Below are 14,884 nucleotides of genomic sequence, written 5' to 3' on the forward strand. Positions count from 1 at the left end.
AAGTTCTGATCGCGCAACTGTATTTGTTGTGGACAGCGACAATGTGTTCCATGTAAAAAGCTATGTAAGATGATATGTAAACGTTAACCGTTACATATCTTTAATTATTAACAGTCACAGGACTTATTTTAATGCCCATTCGCTGATGTGCAGTTCTACTTTTCACTAATGGAATGAAGATTCGGATTTAGCAGCTCACAGAAGAAAATAGCCTCGCTCGGTGAGCGAATGGTTGGGTCTTTATAGTTGCACGAGTCATTAATTGTACGCAGCGAAAAATAGAGATTATTTCTCAGGAATACCATTAATAATGAAGCTGAAACAGCAATTCTCACAAAGGAGTTTATGAACCACGTGAACAGTGATTCAAACTGTTAAGCCTCATATATAATGGCGATCGAACTTACAACGTGGAACGCTGTTGTTTCAAGCACGTGACATAGCAGCAATATAATCGACCCAACTTGGTGCATAACATCTGGTAGCAGCAGATGCAGTTTGGTCAAGGCCTATTTATGAACAACTGATTGTTGCTGTGAAGCTACAGTTGGGTAGAGCATACAAAGCATGTCGTGTGAAAGAAAATGGACGAGGGTATACACAGAGGTACAGTATTCATAGTAGAACTCCAACTGTGAATACACATCCTAAACATGACATTATTACAGAGGAATGTCTCCCCCATTATATCATGCACCTAAAGTAATTTATTCATGAAATAAATGTCCAAACATGGGTTTCGTGCTTAATCGGTTACGACTTGGGGCTGCCAAGTAAAAAGGTTTTGTTGTGAATCTCTTCAATGAGGAAAGAAACATGTTTTGTGACTTTCTGGTAGGAATTTTTCATATGTTATATGATATATATATAAAAGTTTATATATATATATATGATATACTGTATATATAAACAAACAACGTATTTGTTTTATAGACATCGCATACTGATGCATCATAATCTGATTTATCCTTGCGTAAAAGGCAATCAACTAATCCAGTTACGAATTAAGAATGTCAACACCTTTAACGACTTCCACTGCGAGTAATTTTACCATTACAAACAAATACATCCCCAATAACTTCATATCTTAACACTTCCAAAGACTCTCTAATCCTTTTAACCATATACAATTATTCATTTATCTCTTTTAATTCCTTTTAGTCCTACACAGTTTCGTCTTATTATACATCATATTTATAGCTCATTTCTGCTCATGGTACTTCATTTAATAAACATTTCATTCCTTTAGAATTAGTAGGCATACGATGCAAGCTTATTTAGCATCGGCAAAAAAAAAACCCCTTCCAGTTTCCCCAATATATAGTAATCATAACATTTTTATTATATTATTTACACAGAATTGTCCACTTTCTGTTCCTAATTTAATAAAGTTCTGAAAATTCTTGATCTGAGGGCTGAAATTCCACACCTTTTCAATTCTCTCTCTCTCTCTCTCTCTCTCTCTCTCTCTCTCTCCCCCCCCCCCCCCCAATGTGTACTATACTCCAACTAGCACCTTCACATCACTACATCACTCCAGCAGCACACCGATTTCCGCACATACTTCCCATCAACTTTTCACTTCCCCACTATTTCAGTGCGGAAAACTTATATTCTCCCTTCCAATCTCTTATCTCCGCCTTTTTTTTTATTATTATTATCTGTTTATTTTACAAACGGAAGGGTAACGGATACTACGGGCAATGGGTTACATAACTGAACGTAGTCTCGTCCGAAATATTATATACAGTATATATTTTATATTTAATTTTTATTTAACATAAATAATCCTGCATATACATTATGCAATTATACATTTACAAGTCAGAAATTCTATATATAAATTATATATTTACAGAATTGCTAAAGAGGGCATGTTTCCAGTAAATAGCTTACCAAAATATTATCTTTAGTAGAAAGTTCACTTATGATACATTAGACAACTCTTCGGTATGTTGCCACATTACAACTGATTCATATTTTGGCAAGTCTGTAAGAATTCTGGAAGATCTCTTTCCGGTACGATTCGTCCTCACAGAGTTTTTCTGCATCTATATGCAGTGAGTTAAATATTTTTACTGTATTTGACGGGAGGAATCTTCGTAGGCTACTAAGATTGTTGAGGATTGGACGAAGTAGATTTATTCCTCCACAATGTCTAGCTGTGGCACGCAGTTGGCTAGAATATTATCAAGGCTGACGCGTCCAATCTGCCTGTGAGCATTTGTGCAAGAGTGTGAATATTCCTGTTGATTGTCCGCTGCATCCAGGGTGTGATGCTGAGGTTTGAGTAGAGGATAAATTATAATTGGCTTTATAATTATAATTTAACCAATCACACTATTATTTCTCCAAACTTCCTTCCCATACGACTGCATTTTAATGTCATCAAACTCTTTATTCCGTACTTAACATTAGCATTAGAGACAAAAAAAAATGCAAGAAAGCAAGCTTAAAGCATCAGCCAAAAAACAGATAAAGAAAAAAAAAAACGGAAACTCTTTCACCTTCAGCCCTCCCGCTGACAACGTATTTGAAACCGCTAAATTACAATTCTCTACATAAATACCCTAAGTGACGACATTCTAAAGTAGCAGTGTATGTTACACATTAAAATATCCGGCTATTTAATCTTTAAGTGCTTTTTAAAGTTGTCCATTCCTTCTACCCTTAGTCTTATTCTTCCCACTTTCAAGATTCTAAAGTTCTCCGCTCCGTCTTTTGTTAGATGTTTATTTCGAAGACTTAATCCTAACCTTACTTTCCCACACCTGCCCATACTGTGTTTCTCTTATTCATAAAGCATAATAAAACCAAATCTTTCCTTTATTATTATAGATATGCATATTATCACTACAAGTAATATTTGTAAGACTACACACATATGTATTACAGCTGGCACTTACTTTACAAGAATTTCACACATTAGCCAATTTCTTCTTCTTATACAACTTTGCACAGACTAGAAAGATTTGCAAAATACAACTGCAGTCAAACCTCCCAAATCAGGCACCATCCATTTCCGCCTATGTTTAGGAAAATGGTGAATCCGAAAACCACCCGAGAACTGCAAAATTTAAGGGCGGACTGTACTGGGCCAGATTTCATCTCAGTGCCTTCAGTTTATGCTGCTATTCAACGATGTTGAGAAAATTGTTAGGTTGGAATTGCCTCGTTGCTTCTTGAACAAGATTAGTAACTGACTGATAATAACATTGTACTCTCAGGGTTTCACAATTTGTACTTTTACATGAAGAATTGGACTGAGGTAGCAATTCATTAAACGTGTTTACTGTTTAGTGAATGATTTAATTTTTCGTACTTTTAGCTGTCGTTTATTATAAACACCGACACTGAAACTCATTTGTATTTTCCCATATTCCATTTGAAATAAATTCAACTATCCCTAGAGGAAACGAATAAATTTAGGTCAAAAGCGTCATGCCATGTGTGCTATAGAACATTGTTGTATTATCAGCCTCAGTTTTGTACATAGCATTGAGCAGACTAGGTTTATTACGAATACACCAATCCCATATTGTGGGGGCATCTCACTGAGAGTTTCCCCGGTATTGCTACGCGCACTTCAAATAAAAATAACTGTTCTAAATGAAGAAAGTATAGTGCAATGGAAAGTATAGTGAAAGTATATACATTTTAAATAAATAATGATAGGTCTCCGTTTGGAGAAATGTTTTCTATTTAAAGTGCATAGTTCAGTACTGAGGAACTCCTGGTTATTTGTCTCCACAACGAGATAGGCCTGATGTAGCGAAGTGGTCAACGTTCTAGTAGAGTAGTTCACGCGTTTGAGTTAACTGTGATTTGATTTCATGTGACCGCTGAATAGGGCTAATGATAATATTCTTACCCAATAATTAGTTGTAAACCTCTTTTGTCCAGTTGCGTATTCGGGCCGGAACGACGTTCCGGTACTTTTTTCTAAATGCCATAATAGAAAATCATTAAATTTATACACCTAATATTATGAAACAATGGCATAATCAAAGGGGAGAGAGAAAAATCTATTTCACCCATTGCTACTAAAAATATATATATTAATAGTAATCTTTAAAGTTAATAGATTTATTTAAAAACAAAAATATAAATTTCGCAATGAAACTTGAACGTTTCTTACTAAAGTACAATGTGTTAGTAAAGAGATCCAACGAATGAGATATACTGTGATGCATTTAACCCCAGGGGCTCACATCTGGTGAGTATGGGCTTGGCACACCTAGGGATCTGAGCTGGATATCATCATTCTTCTCTTTCTTGGTGACTTCTTTCTACTTCTGACTCTCTCTCTCTCTCTCTCTCTCAGGGTAACTCTGGAATTTTTTTTTTTTTTTTTTTTTTGGCTGGTGCAGCATAAGCCTCAGGCTTCCTTGCACCATGGGGCTAGGGCTAATAATAATAATAATAACGCTGCACTTTTGATTCGCCATGAGCTGAATGCTAGAACTGGTTGTTCTATGAACCGAGAGTCTGAAGTCTGATTCAGTTACTGTACAGTCGATGTGGCGTTATCATATAGACTTCTGGAGAACGAGCGTTCCGGCACTATTTTTTTTTAGCAATACACCTCTGCTTTTGACACATCTGGTTTTGCCAGAGTAAAAATAGAACTTAAACATGAATTCTTACCGAATATTTGTGCATAGCTACGTACAAAACTAAGGCAATTACATTAACCTGTGCAATAATAACCTTTCAAAACACATACACAGTTCTTATCTACAAAGGGTACTAGGAAAGTTTTGCAATACAGCTTTGTTTATTTAATTTTTTCAAAGTAATTTCCTCTACATTCAATACACCTCTCCATCCTCCGAAACCAATCTTTAAACCAGTTCTGCCAAGTTTCACTAGGGAGTAAAGCACACTCGTTGTCCCACGCCCGTAGAAGGTCCTCATCACTGGAAAACCGCCTCCCTTTTAGCTTCATTTTCACATGCGGGAACAGTGCAAAGTCGCAGGGAGCAAGGTCTGGACTGTAGGGAGGGTGCTCGAGAAGTTTCAGTCCTGTCATGGTCAAATATTCGGTGCAGGCTTTGGCATGGTGAGCTGCAGCATTATCGTGATGGAGGTACCAGGTGTCCATTCTTGACTTTGGCCGCAGGTTCTTCGTAGATCCAATGATTTTAGGGGCATTGTTCAGTATACCACTTAGCTGTGACTGTCTTCTGCGTGTCCAAAATGACACGTTCCACAATTCCACTCGATTTGAAAAATACAGCTATCATTTTCTTCTTTACAGATCGGGATTTTCTGACAATTACGGGTGTGTCGTCATCATCAAAGACCCAAACTTTGTTTTGAGCCTTGGTCGGCAGATCGTAATAGTACAGCCAAGTCTCGTCACCTGTCACGATGTTGTTCACATACCGAGATTGTCCCTTATCAAACTTTTTTAACATCTCCCGGCACCAAGTCACACGTCGTGTCATCTGCTCTTCAGTCAGTTGATGCGGCACCCAGAGAGAACAAAGTTTCTTCACGTGCAAATGATCTTGCAGAATCGAACGAATCGCTGGTGCATTTAGGCCCAAAGTATCCTCTATCTGTTGGTAGGTCACTCGCCTGTTTTCGTCAAGCATTTTCCTCACAGCAGTAACGTTTTCCTCCGTAACTGACGTTCATGGCCTTCCCGGCCTCTCAGAATCCTCCAGAGTGAAATTTCCCCTTTGGAATTCTCTATACCACCTGAATATCGTTGTACGATGTGGACAATCATCATCTAGTGCAAGAGTCATTTCTTCTAAGCACTGGTCTATGGTTAAACCACGCACGAAATTATACCACAAAACTGTCCTTATCTCATTTCGTGACCACGATGCCATCGCAAGCACTTTACACTCTCACTACTAATGAATAACTAAGCCCATCGACTTGGCGCGGCGGATACTATGCACGTATGAACATGTCTCAACATGCAGCAACAAGCAGCTTCCTGTGATTCATTGTTGCGTCATATTGCAAAACTTTCCTAGTACCCTTTGTATTGTGGAAACGGTTATATCATAAAAGACTATCGACATTGACTGGGACTTCAATGAAGCGATTATATGAAACTTTTAATCTCCCCTTTCAAAATATACCCGTACATATTCGAAATAATTTTTTTTTGTATTGTACCGTTAAAATACTGTTCCCTAGTTTCCATGTCCTCGCTTGAAAATAAAGGATACATTTATACAGTATGTGCAATAAAAGTTGTAGTACAGAAATGCAGTATTGTATACAGATTTTTTTTTTTTTTTTTTTTTTTTTTTTTATTTGACTACGTGTATATGACCACCAGAAAACCGGAAAATTCCAATATCTGTCAAGGTTCAGTTCCGAGATTGCTGGATTTGGAAGGTTTGACTGTACGAGTATGTGAAATAACAAGGGATGTAATAGTGAATGTGAAACTAAAAAAAAAGTTTAAATACAACTGTAGGGAGAGAAAATAATCATTATGACGTTATTTGGAGAAGGGAAATATAGGGAAGAGGGGGAACTGTTTCAAGGAGCAAGATATTAAAGTTAGAATTAGTCAATGATGGAACTTCTACATTCCGAGAATTAAATATATAGGTCAGTATTAGGCTAGTTCATTAAGAGGATATAATTTTAAAGAAAAGTCCAGCTAATTGCCTCATTTCGTTAAAAACAAATAGCAATTTAATTTGTCTGAGGTAAACTTGAATGAATACAGGTCATAAAGGTGTCTGTGGATCATATTTGTGAGAAGCTTTACAGTGGAATTTTTGAGTTGCTTAAAGAAAGATAAGATTTGTTACGCAGAGATGGAAATGGGCGATCTGCCTTATATTACAGACCACAAACAGGACAAAAAGTTTTACCGCCTGAAGCAGTTAACTAATTCATATGCACTAACAACATTAAATTCCTACTATACCGGTCTCTGCTAGCATCGCGCCCGACACATGTGACTTGGTCGCGACATCCTTGTTCTGACTTTGCTTTAGCCACTCTGAAAAGCCGATATGCAGCACAAAGAACTATTCTCATAAATAAGAGCGTCACCCAATCCATGTTACTAGAGTGAATATGCTACAATGAGTTCGGATTAGACAGAAGTTTGCATTGCATCTATGAAAAATTATATCCGAGTCCTTTATCCACTATAATGACTTCTAGATCTGTCTGCCACTGGCCTTAGCTGCCAATGCGCCATTAAAAACCAAACCAAATCTGTCTGCCACCTCACATCTTTGGAGACGTTTTCGATCACAAGTCAAAAAGAAGGGCCCTTAACTAATACAGAGCTATGACAATAATCAATTTAAAAAAGTCGAAAAATAATGTTAATAATGGATAGGAAGTAAAATAACACACTTATCATAATGCTGTGCACTATGATAAGTGGGCAAGCCGAACAGTGCCAGTAAAATTTCCCTGTTAGCTACATTCAGAACGTTTATAGAATATTTTATTGCCCTATGCTATATATTAGACAACTAAATGAAACAACAGCAATATTATATACTTGAGATAAACATATAAGCACTGCATATTTCTAACGTACAAATATATCACATTTCACAATATAATAAACCAAATATCAATAAAAAAAAAAAGGACTGCGACGAATTCTCAAGTAACATGCAGCTATTATAGAAATTAAGTGCAAGGAGCAACATAGAGTTACGATTTACTTTACTGTACGTCGCAAGCTAAAAATTTCTAGAAAAAATATTATATGAATAGCTTTATATTAAAGATTACCTGACTCTCTTCATTCTGTTTCTAGAAAGAAGAGGAATTCTGATTACCGGTATGGGTTATTTCGCAAACAACAATATTGATGCATAGCATTTATGGTGGACTCGCAACATTTGATAACGGATGAAATAAATCTGTACCCTAGGACAAAATCACTATTAACTTTGTTGTAAGAAAACTTATCAAGCACTTATTAGGACAAGTCTCGCAAGGCAGTCGTCTCAAATGAACCATTGATGTAGGCAGGGATGCAACCAAATCATTAATAACATAATGAGTATAATAGCTATGATGATAAACTAGAACAATCTATTTAAAATATGCGAGAAGGAATCATTCCATGCGGGAAGAGAAACTAATATTATCATTTGAACCTTAAAGTATAACTTTCTAATACGTTTAAAACTGAACATTATTTTCCTTGCACTGATTTGGTTTGAACACATCCATAAAAATAAGAAAACTGGTTTATGAATTAAACCTTGATCGTTCAGAATTAAATACTCAATAACAAATAAATATTGTGATATGACGTCATCACTGTTTCACAAAGTGACGCTTCCGCAAATAACGTCGGGATGGCCGTGAAGACAAGTGGAAAAACGTTTATGACGAGGACGGAGCACGTCATATGATTGTCACTAAATACTTGGACTGATGAAGTCACAGTACGAGAGTGAAATGTGTCTCAGTAAAGGTGTGCATTAACTGATAATAAGTTAGGCTTTCCATTCGATAATAAATATAGAAATTCTGAAAGAAAAAAAAAGGACATTTGGCACACAAAGTAACAATAACAACCCCATTTTGCTCAAAAGAATTACATATTAGTAACCTCGATTTTGCATATGTATTCTTACTCAATTATTCTTAAGAATAAACAGAAACAAGATTTAATACCGTTTCGTTAAAAGTTTATCGAAAGCATTAAAACATTATACGCTATTGTTCTGGCCTTCGGATGCCAATTAATTGCGAATATGCTCGAACATGTAGAACCGCAATCATAACCATTTTAACGTTTCGGAAAACTCTTTTTTGAAGTTTATCAAATGGGACGATTTAAGCTTAAATTTTAAAAAGTACACTTATCAACTGGAATGGAGTTAGCCCAATTGGACCACTGTACTTACCGAGCGTGTTTCTTTTAAAATGAAAAAAAAAAAAAAAAACGCATTTCAATGATAATTACCATTTAGTGATCTCAGGTAAAAAGTCAGTACTGTTTTCATATAAATGACAGGAGGAGTACTATTGTTTTAATTTTCAAAATATTCAAAAATTTCGCGACCTTGAAGATTCAAGAGGTGGCAGCACCATGGCTACTGAATTATATTAGATTCGAATTATTGTGGTAATCCTGCGACATAAAATCAGGCTGCCAGAAGCCTAATATCGCGGTGGTTTTCCGTTCAATTCATAAAACTGTATATTACCATGAAATGTCTTCGTATTGCTGATAGCACTTTACACGAACAACACAAACAACAAAAAAAAACTACACCCCTATTGCCCTTCTGCAGCTAATATAGAAACTGACAAGGGGAATTATTTCTATTACCATTTTAAAAAGGAGAATTCAGAAAGGAAATGGCAATGAGGCTAAATTATAGCGTGGAGCTAAAAAGGCTTAAATACTAAAACCAGCAGGTTGAATCATCCGATTCTTAGCTTCAAACTGACTGGACTCCAACTAGATAAAAAACAATGAACAGACTTTGTTTTGTCCTCCAAACAGTTCGGATCTTTGAAGATTTTTTTATCTCGTTGGCACTCAAAACACAGAAAATAAAATTCGTGTGTGTGTGTGTGTGTAAGTTAAACTCCAAGCGATGAAGAGGTAGTGTATTGTGTTTGTAACCGCATATATGATTCAGTAGGTTTGCCTGTTTGCGAGATGAACAATTATGTAACTACGACCCGAGACCGAGAAAGAAAGGAAAAAATCTTCCCCTCTCGACGGATTCAAACTCAGTCCTTTTTTCTCTCAATGTAGAACAGCAATCATAACCGGATAGCTATGATCACAGTGCACACTAGGAGGTGGGGGAGGGACAAAAAGTAAAATTAAATAAGGTCAAGTTAAATACAAATTGAAATGACTAAATCATAACAGTATCACGGGCAACGAGATGAACATGAAATATAAAAATAATTTCTTATTAAACTAATTGAAGCGACAATTCGTTTTGGAAAACAAGTTTTTCTTATTCATCGAATCACACTTTTCCCGATTGATATTTGTTGTGAACACTGAAATAATAGTTTTGTTCTCTAGATCATTTTTTTTTTTTTTTCCAACCTGTGGTCTTGGCAATAAAACAGCTTTTTTGCAGTAGGCAACAATCCATGAACAGCATTGGAAGACACAGGTACGAGGTCTGTAGCAGCCTAATGTATATTACATCCGTTGTACAAGCACATATTGTATTTAAAAAATAGTTCTTAATATATCTGCATGCATAGGTAAATATTTTTGGTGGTGCGTCGCCTCTACATCAAATATGTAGAGGCGCCGTAATCCGTACATGAAAAAGGTTGGGAAACTACTCTAACTACAGATTTTCAAACTGGGTCCGCGAAATCCATAACGACTTGTTGAAATTTTGAGAGTGATTTTATGATCTTTGATATTGGTTTTTGCCTTTTTTTTTTTTTTTTTTTTTTTTAAAGAAAGAGGGGGAAAATACAGAAAAAAATTCTAATTTGGGATATTTTTACAATATTTAATACACATTAAGAAATAACCATGATTCAGAACAGTCTAAAAAACGCGGTTTCCAGAGTGTTCTGTATGTTAATTATTTATCATTTGTGAAAAATCGTGGAAAAAACCGCGGCCAAAATAAAGTCTAGAAAAATCCTGCTCCAGACATACCAGAGGAACAGCAAACATTTCTAACAAAACCAATAGGAAAAAAAATAAGCTTTTCAATTTAAAAAAAAGTGAAATAATCAGAGGGCAGATCACCGACTAATAATCTACGAAAGAGATGAGAAAATCTGCACAGATCCAATTGAAAACATAAGCCAATGTGGAAAGAGAAAAAAAATGATAAATTTATGTCGAGGATAAATAAATGCAGAAGCAGTGTGGACCCTCCCTAAGAAGTTGTCTACTTTAACAACTGAATAGAGAGAAAGAGCTCCAAATTTTCAACGAAAAACTAAGGAGTTGCTTTTAGATATTCCAGCAAAAATACACAAGGCACTTACCTAACATAATTCTTGGAGTATTTTGCACAATCGCTCTTTCGCACCAAGCAACTCATCCTGCACATAGACAACTACGGAAAAACCCACATATTCATATACACAAGTGTGTACCAGTTTTCGCCCTGAGTGACGTCATTTAACCGTACGCGTGCTTACTGCAAACTGTTAGCTGGCAGTTCAGAGACAGGCACACACGATAGGCAGCTCCAGTTGGGTCAGGCTCTGTGCACGTGTTTTACTGAAGTTTAGCTTTGGAAAGTTGATTTCTCTCCTTGTGAGAAATGAAATAGACTTAGTATTTAACAGCGCCAAGTACACTTAGATATTTCTCTTTCTCCCCTCATCTCTTTATATATATATATATTGAGAGAGGAAGAGAGCTAGCTATAAATTCTGGGTACTCCCCCCCACCCCACCCGCAGCAGCGGACCGTATGGTAATATCGCCACTGGGGAGACAGAGAATGAGATGTCAATTATCTTCATCGTCAGTGCAGTGCTAGTTTTAGCGGAAGCGGAATACACTGTGTCCAGCACGCTTGTCTTTAAAATTTATCATTTTCTAAAGAATAAAAACAAGTATCTGATTTGTAACATTATCCCTTTAATTTTTGTCATTTTATTGTTATACTTTTATGTCTAATTCGAAATGGTCCAATAGAAGTGCGTTGTTTTCTGTTCACATAATGTGGTCGAGATAATAAAAGGTTTTTTTTTTTTTTTTTTTTTTTATACATAGTCTTTAAAACAAAGCACGACACTACTATCGCACATCAGAACTAGGCGCTTTAACTTTAAGGTAAATCGGTCAAACCAATAGCTTTACAAACGCGCATACACACTCGTGCACCAAAATATTGCATCGCTGCTGACAAGCACATCATTAAGTTCCGAAGAAAGTGCCTGCACAATTTTGAACCATCATTTGAATACCATTCCAATTTTGAAAACACATAAGAATTGCCGAGCCGATTTTCGTCATGGGTCTGGTCCGATGAAAAGTATCGTAAAATGTTAAACATTTTCCAAAGGGTATCAATAAACTGGTAAGTTTGATGTGGTGACTCTGAAACCAGGATACTAAAGTAGAGTTGTAACTGGCGTTACCGAGGAACCAGTGTCTCCTAGACAACGCTCGCATCGATAATCCTTTTTTTCCCCTCCATTTCTACTTACTGAAATAATAGAACTTTCACTGCAGGCCAAGCATATGGATTTTGTTGGTTGCTCTTTCAAAAACAAGGGAACTTATTAGTGACATTTTACATGTAGTTCTGAGTGCGATGCAATTTTTCTGTTTTAGAAACTGCAGGAAAATGCACAAGTTCAAACGAAAAGAAACGTGCAAGAATTCATCTTCAGAAGTAATGTATAAAGAACGGTGAGGTAAAAAAAAAAGAAGCTTTCTTGTATAATCGCTCTCAGACTATGGTCCGGGTCAAAGTTTAATTAAAAGTTATACTTATGCAAAGGCGTCTAAGCAAGAATTGTACGGGTTAAATAAAACAAAGTAAATCACCAAGATTCATTTATAAAATTGAAGACGTCAACTATTCTACGATAATTCATAGCTCCCCAAGCACAGTCACAGTACTTACAGCGTCTATAAAATGAAACAATTACGAAATCGAAGAGCAACGAATGCTTAAAAAAAACCTGGTACGTAAACAAAAAACTATTCCATTATCAAATCAAAAGTTTCTGACAACCTTTATACCGATATAATGATCTTTAATACAAATCATTTGTTATTAGAAACATGAAAATTCCGAGCACAGTTTAGCAGTGACAAAGCAGCTATCACAAGAAACCGTTGGATGTTCAATTATTCGCTGTATAATAATTCAATTATACAAAAGCGAATTAATTATTATTAATTCGCTTTTGTATGCACTTAGAAAAACAAAACTGGCATTAATTTTTTTATAGGCGTATTTTGAAGTGATAAAAAAAGTAGGTGGAGACTAAACTTTATGGTGGATCCCATTGTGAGGGAAACTGCTTCATTTTCGCACCATTCTTCACTGACAAATAGGCGTATTAAGTTAATAAATGTTAATATCGTGTGTCTCGGATAACACTTTACAAAGTTATACTATCTTAACTTCAAGTGCATATAGCAAGTTAGTTTACACCATACTACAAATACGGTTTACAGGATAAAAGAGAGAACAGACTGACAAACTGATCAGAGTGCAGTTAACCGGTAATGGACTTGTGTATGGCTGTTTGTGGGATGAAAACAACCAGCAAGGAACTGAAAAACATGCACATGAATATAAGTTGAACAATTTAAATATCCAAAAAGTGAATATATGGATACGTTAAGAGAATCTCATATATTATTATTATTATTTTTTTTTTTTTTTTTGTATTAAGAACTCAAATCAAGAGCTTCGAGTGGTAAAATGAAAAACTTTTTGTAACAACGCACTAAGACTCGAAGCTTTTGCGATATCTGAAAACGCATTCGCTGTTCTTAAGTTAATTATTTATCAGAAATGTATTAAGAAATTTGAATTGATTGAACCCTTCTGTATTCACGAAAATTTACACACGCAACTTTTCATCGTTCCACATTTAAAATTTATATCAGATTTTGAACTGTATAACTATGATGTTGCATTTACTTTTATAGTTATGCCTCCGTTGAACCCCTTTGCTTTAGTATCATGGTGCACATGAATACTAAAGCAGAAACATGGTAGTTGAAAACGTGGTTATACATTTCGCAGTAATCAATTATTAATTATTTACTTGGCCGTGTAACCTAAGAAGAAAATTATTTAGAGATTGTCATTTTTAGGATATTAATAATACAGGTTAACCTGGAGTAACAGATAACACATTTCGACGATATCACCTAGCCTCAGAAACAATCCAGCACATCACCACAGGATGATCACCCAGACCGATTATACTCACAGACACGACCAGGTGGTTAGAATAATGGTTAGGATAAGCCAGCGCAAAAATACCAGATGATAAAAAAAAAAAAAAAAAAGTTTACCATATTACAAGTACGAGCCTCAGGCCGTATTAGAGACCTCTACTCACAAACTATACTGCGAGCGACCGTGTCATAATAACGGACAAGACGATCCTGCACATTTTTTTTTTTCTTTTTGCAAATTGCCACTCTTTCCCTAGTACGGGCCACTGTTTTGTTTACTCTCAGTTCACCCACTTTGCACTACTTGTTACTTCTTGTTTCCATCAAACTGCTATTTAATTCACACATTTATAAGCTCCCTATTTCTAAATCCAGTATTTTCAATCATTAATATCTACCATATTCAAACTTAATATTCAAGCCTGAATAATACCCAATTTTCTCTGCCCTTCATGAATTTATTTCCATTTTATTTGTCAGAGTATACTCTTACATCCTGTCACCAACTGTCTCTTGAAGTTGCTGCGGCCACAGATGAAAACATTTACAAAGATTTGTTAAGGCTCAATTCAAGTGCACTCTATGCAAGGAGGCCAGTGGTTTGTATCCCATTAAACACAAACCATTGCAGAGCTCGTCGAAACTGGTGCCATGAACATGTGACTTGGAGCCCCTGACAAAATGGGTTACAGTTTTGTTCGCTGATGAATCCTGTTTTAGCCTACAAACAGATTCTAGACGTTATTTCACCTGGAGATAACGAGGAATGCGGTATCATCCCTCCAACATCAGAGAATGGGACACTTACGGTGGAGGCGGTGTTCTCGTGTGAGGCGAAATAATGATCAACGGCCGCACCCCGTTTCATGATTTTGATAGGGTACCCACAACAGATCCTCGAACACTATATGCAACTTTTAAGGGGTGCGGTTGGCGCAGATTTTTTTCTTTTCATGAACGACAACGCCATTGCACATAGAGCTCAAGTGGTGGAGGAACACCTTGAAACTGAAGATACAACGACTGCCGTGGCCAGCATGAT

At 36.1% G+C, this 14,884-nt stretch overlaps 1 protein-coding gene across 2 annotated transcripts in view; it reads right to left on the minus strand.

Annotated features, from left to right (window-relative positions):
• LOC150090900 (uncharacterized) overlaps positions 1-14,884 on the minus strand; it is a 220,303-nt gene that overhangs the window by 72,778 nt on the left and 132,641 nt on the right. The window lies entirely within an intron of this gene.

This window comes from Mastigoproctus giganteus, chromosome 1 (assembly GCF_048544385.1).
Source record: "Mastigoproctus giganteus isolate SK-2022 chromosome 1, ASM4854438v1, whole genome shotgun sequence".
Taxonomy (NCBI): Eukaryota; Metazoa; Arthropoda; class Arachnida; order Uropygi; family Thelyphonidae; genus Mastigoproctus; species Mastigoproctus giganteus.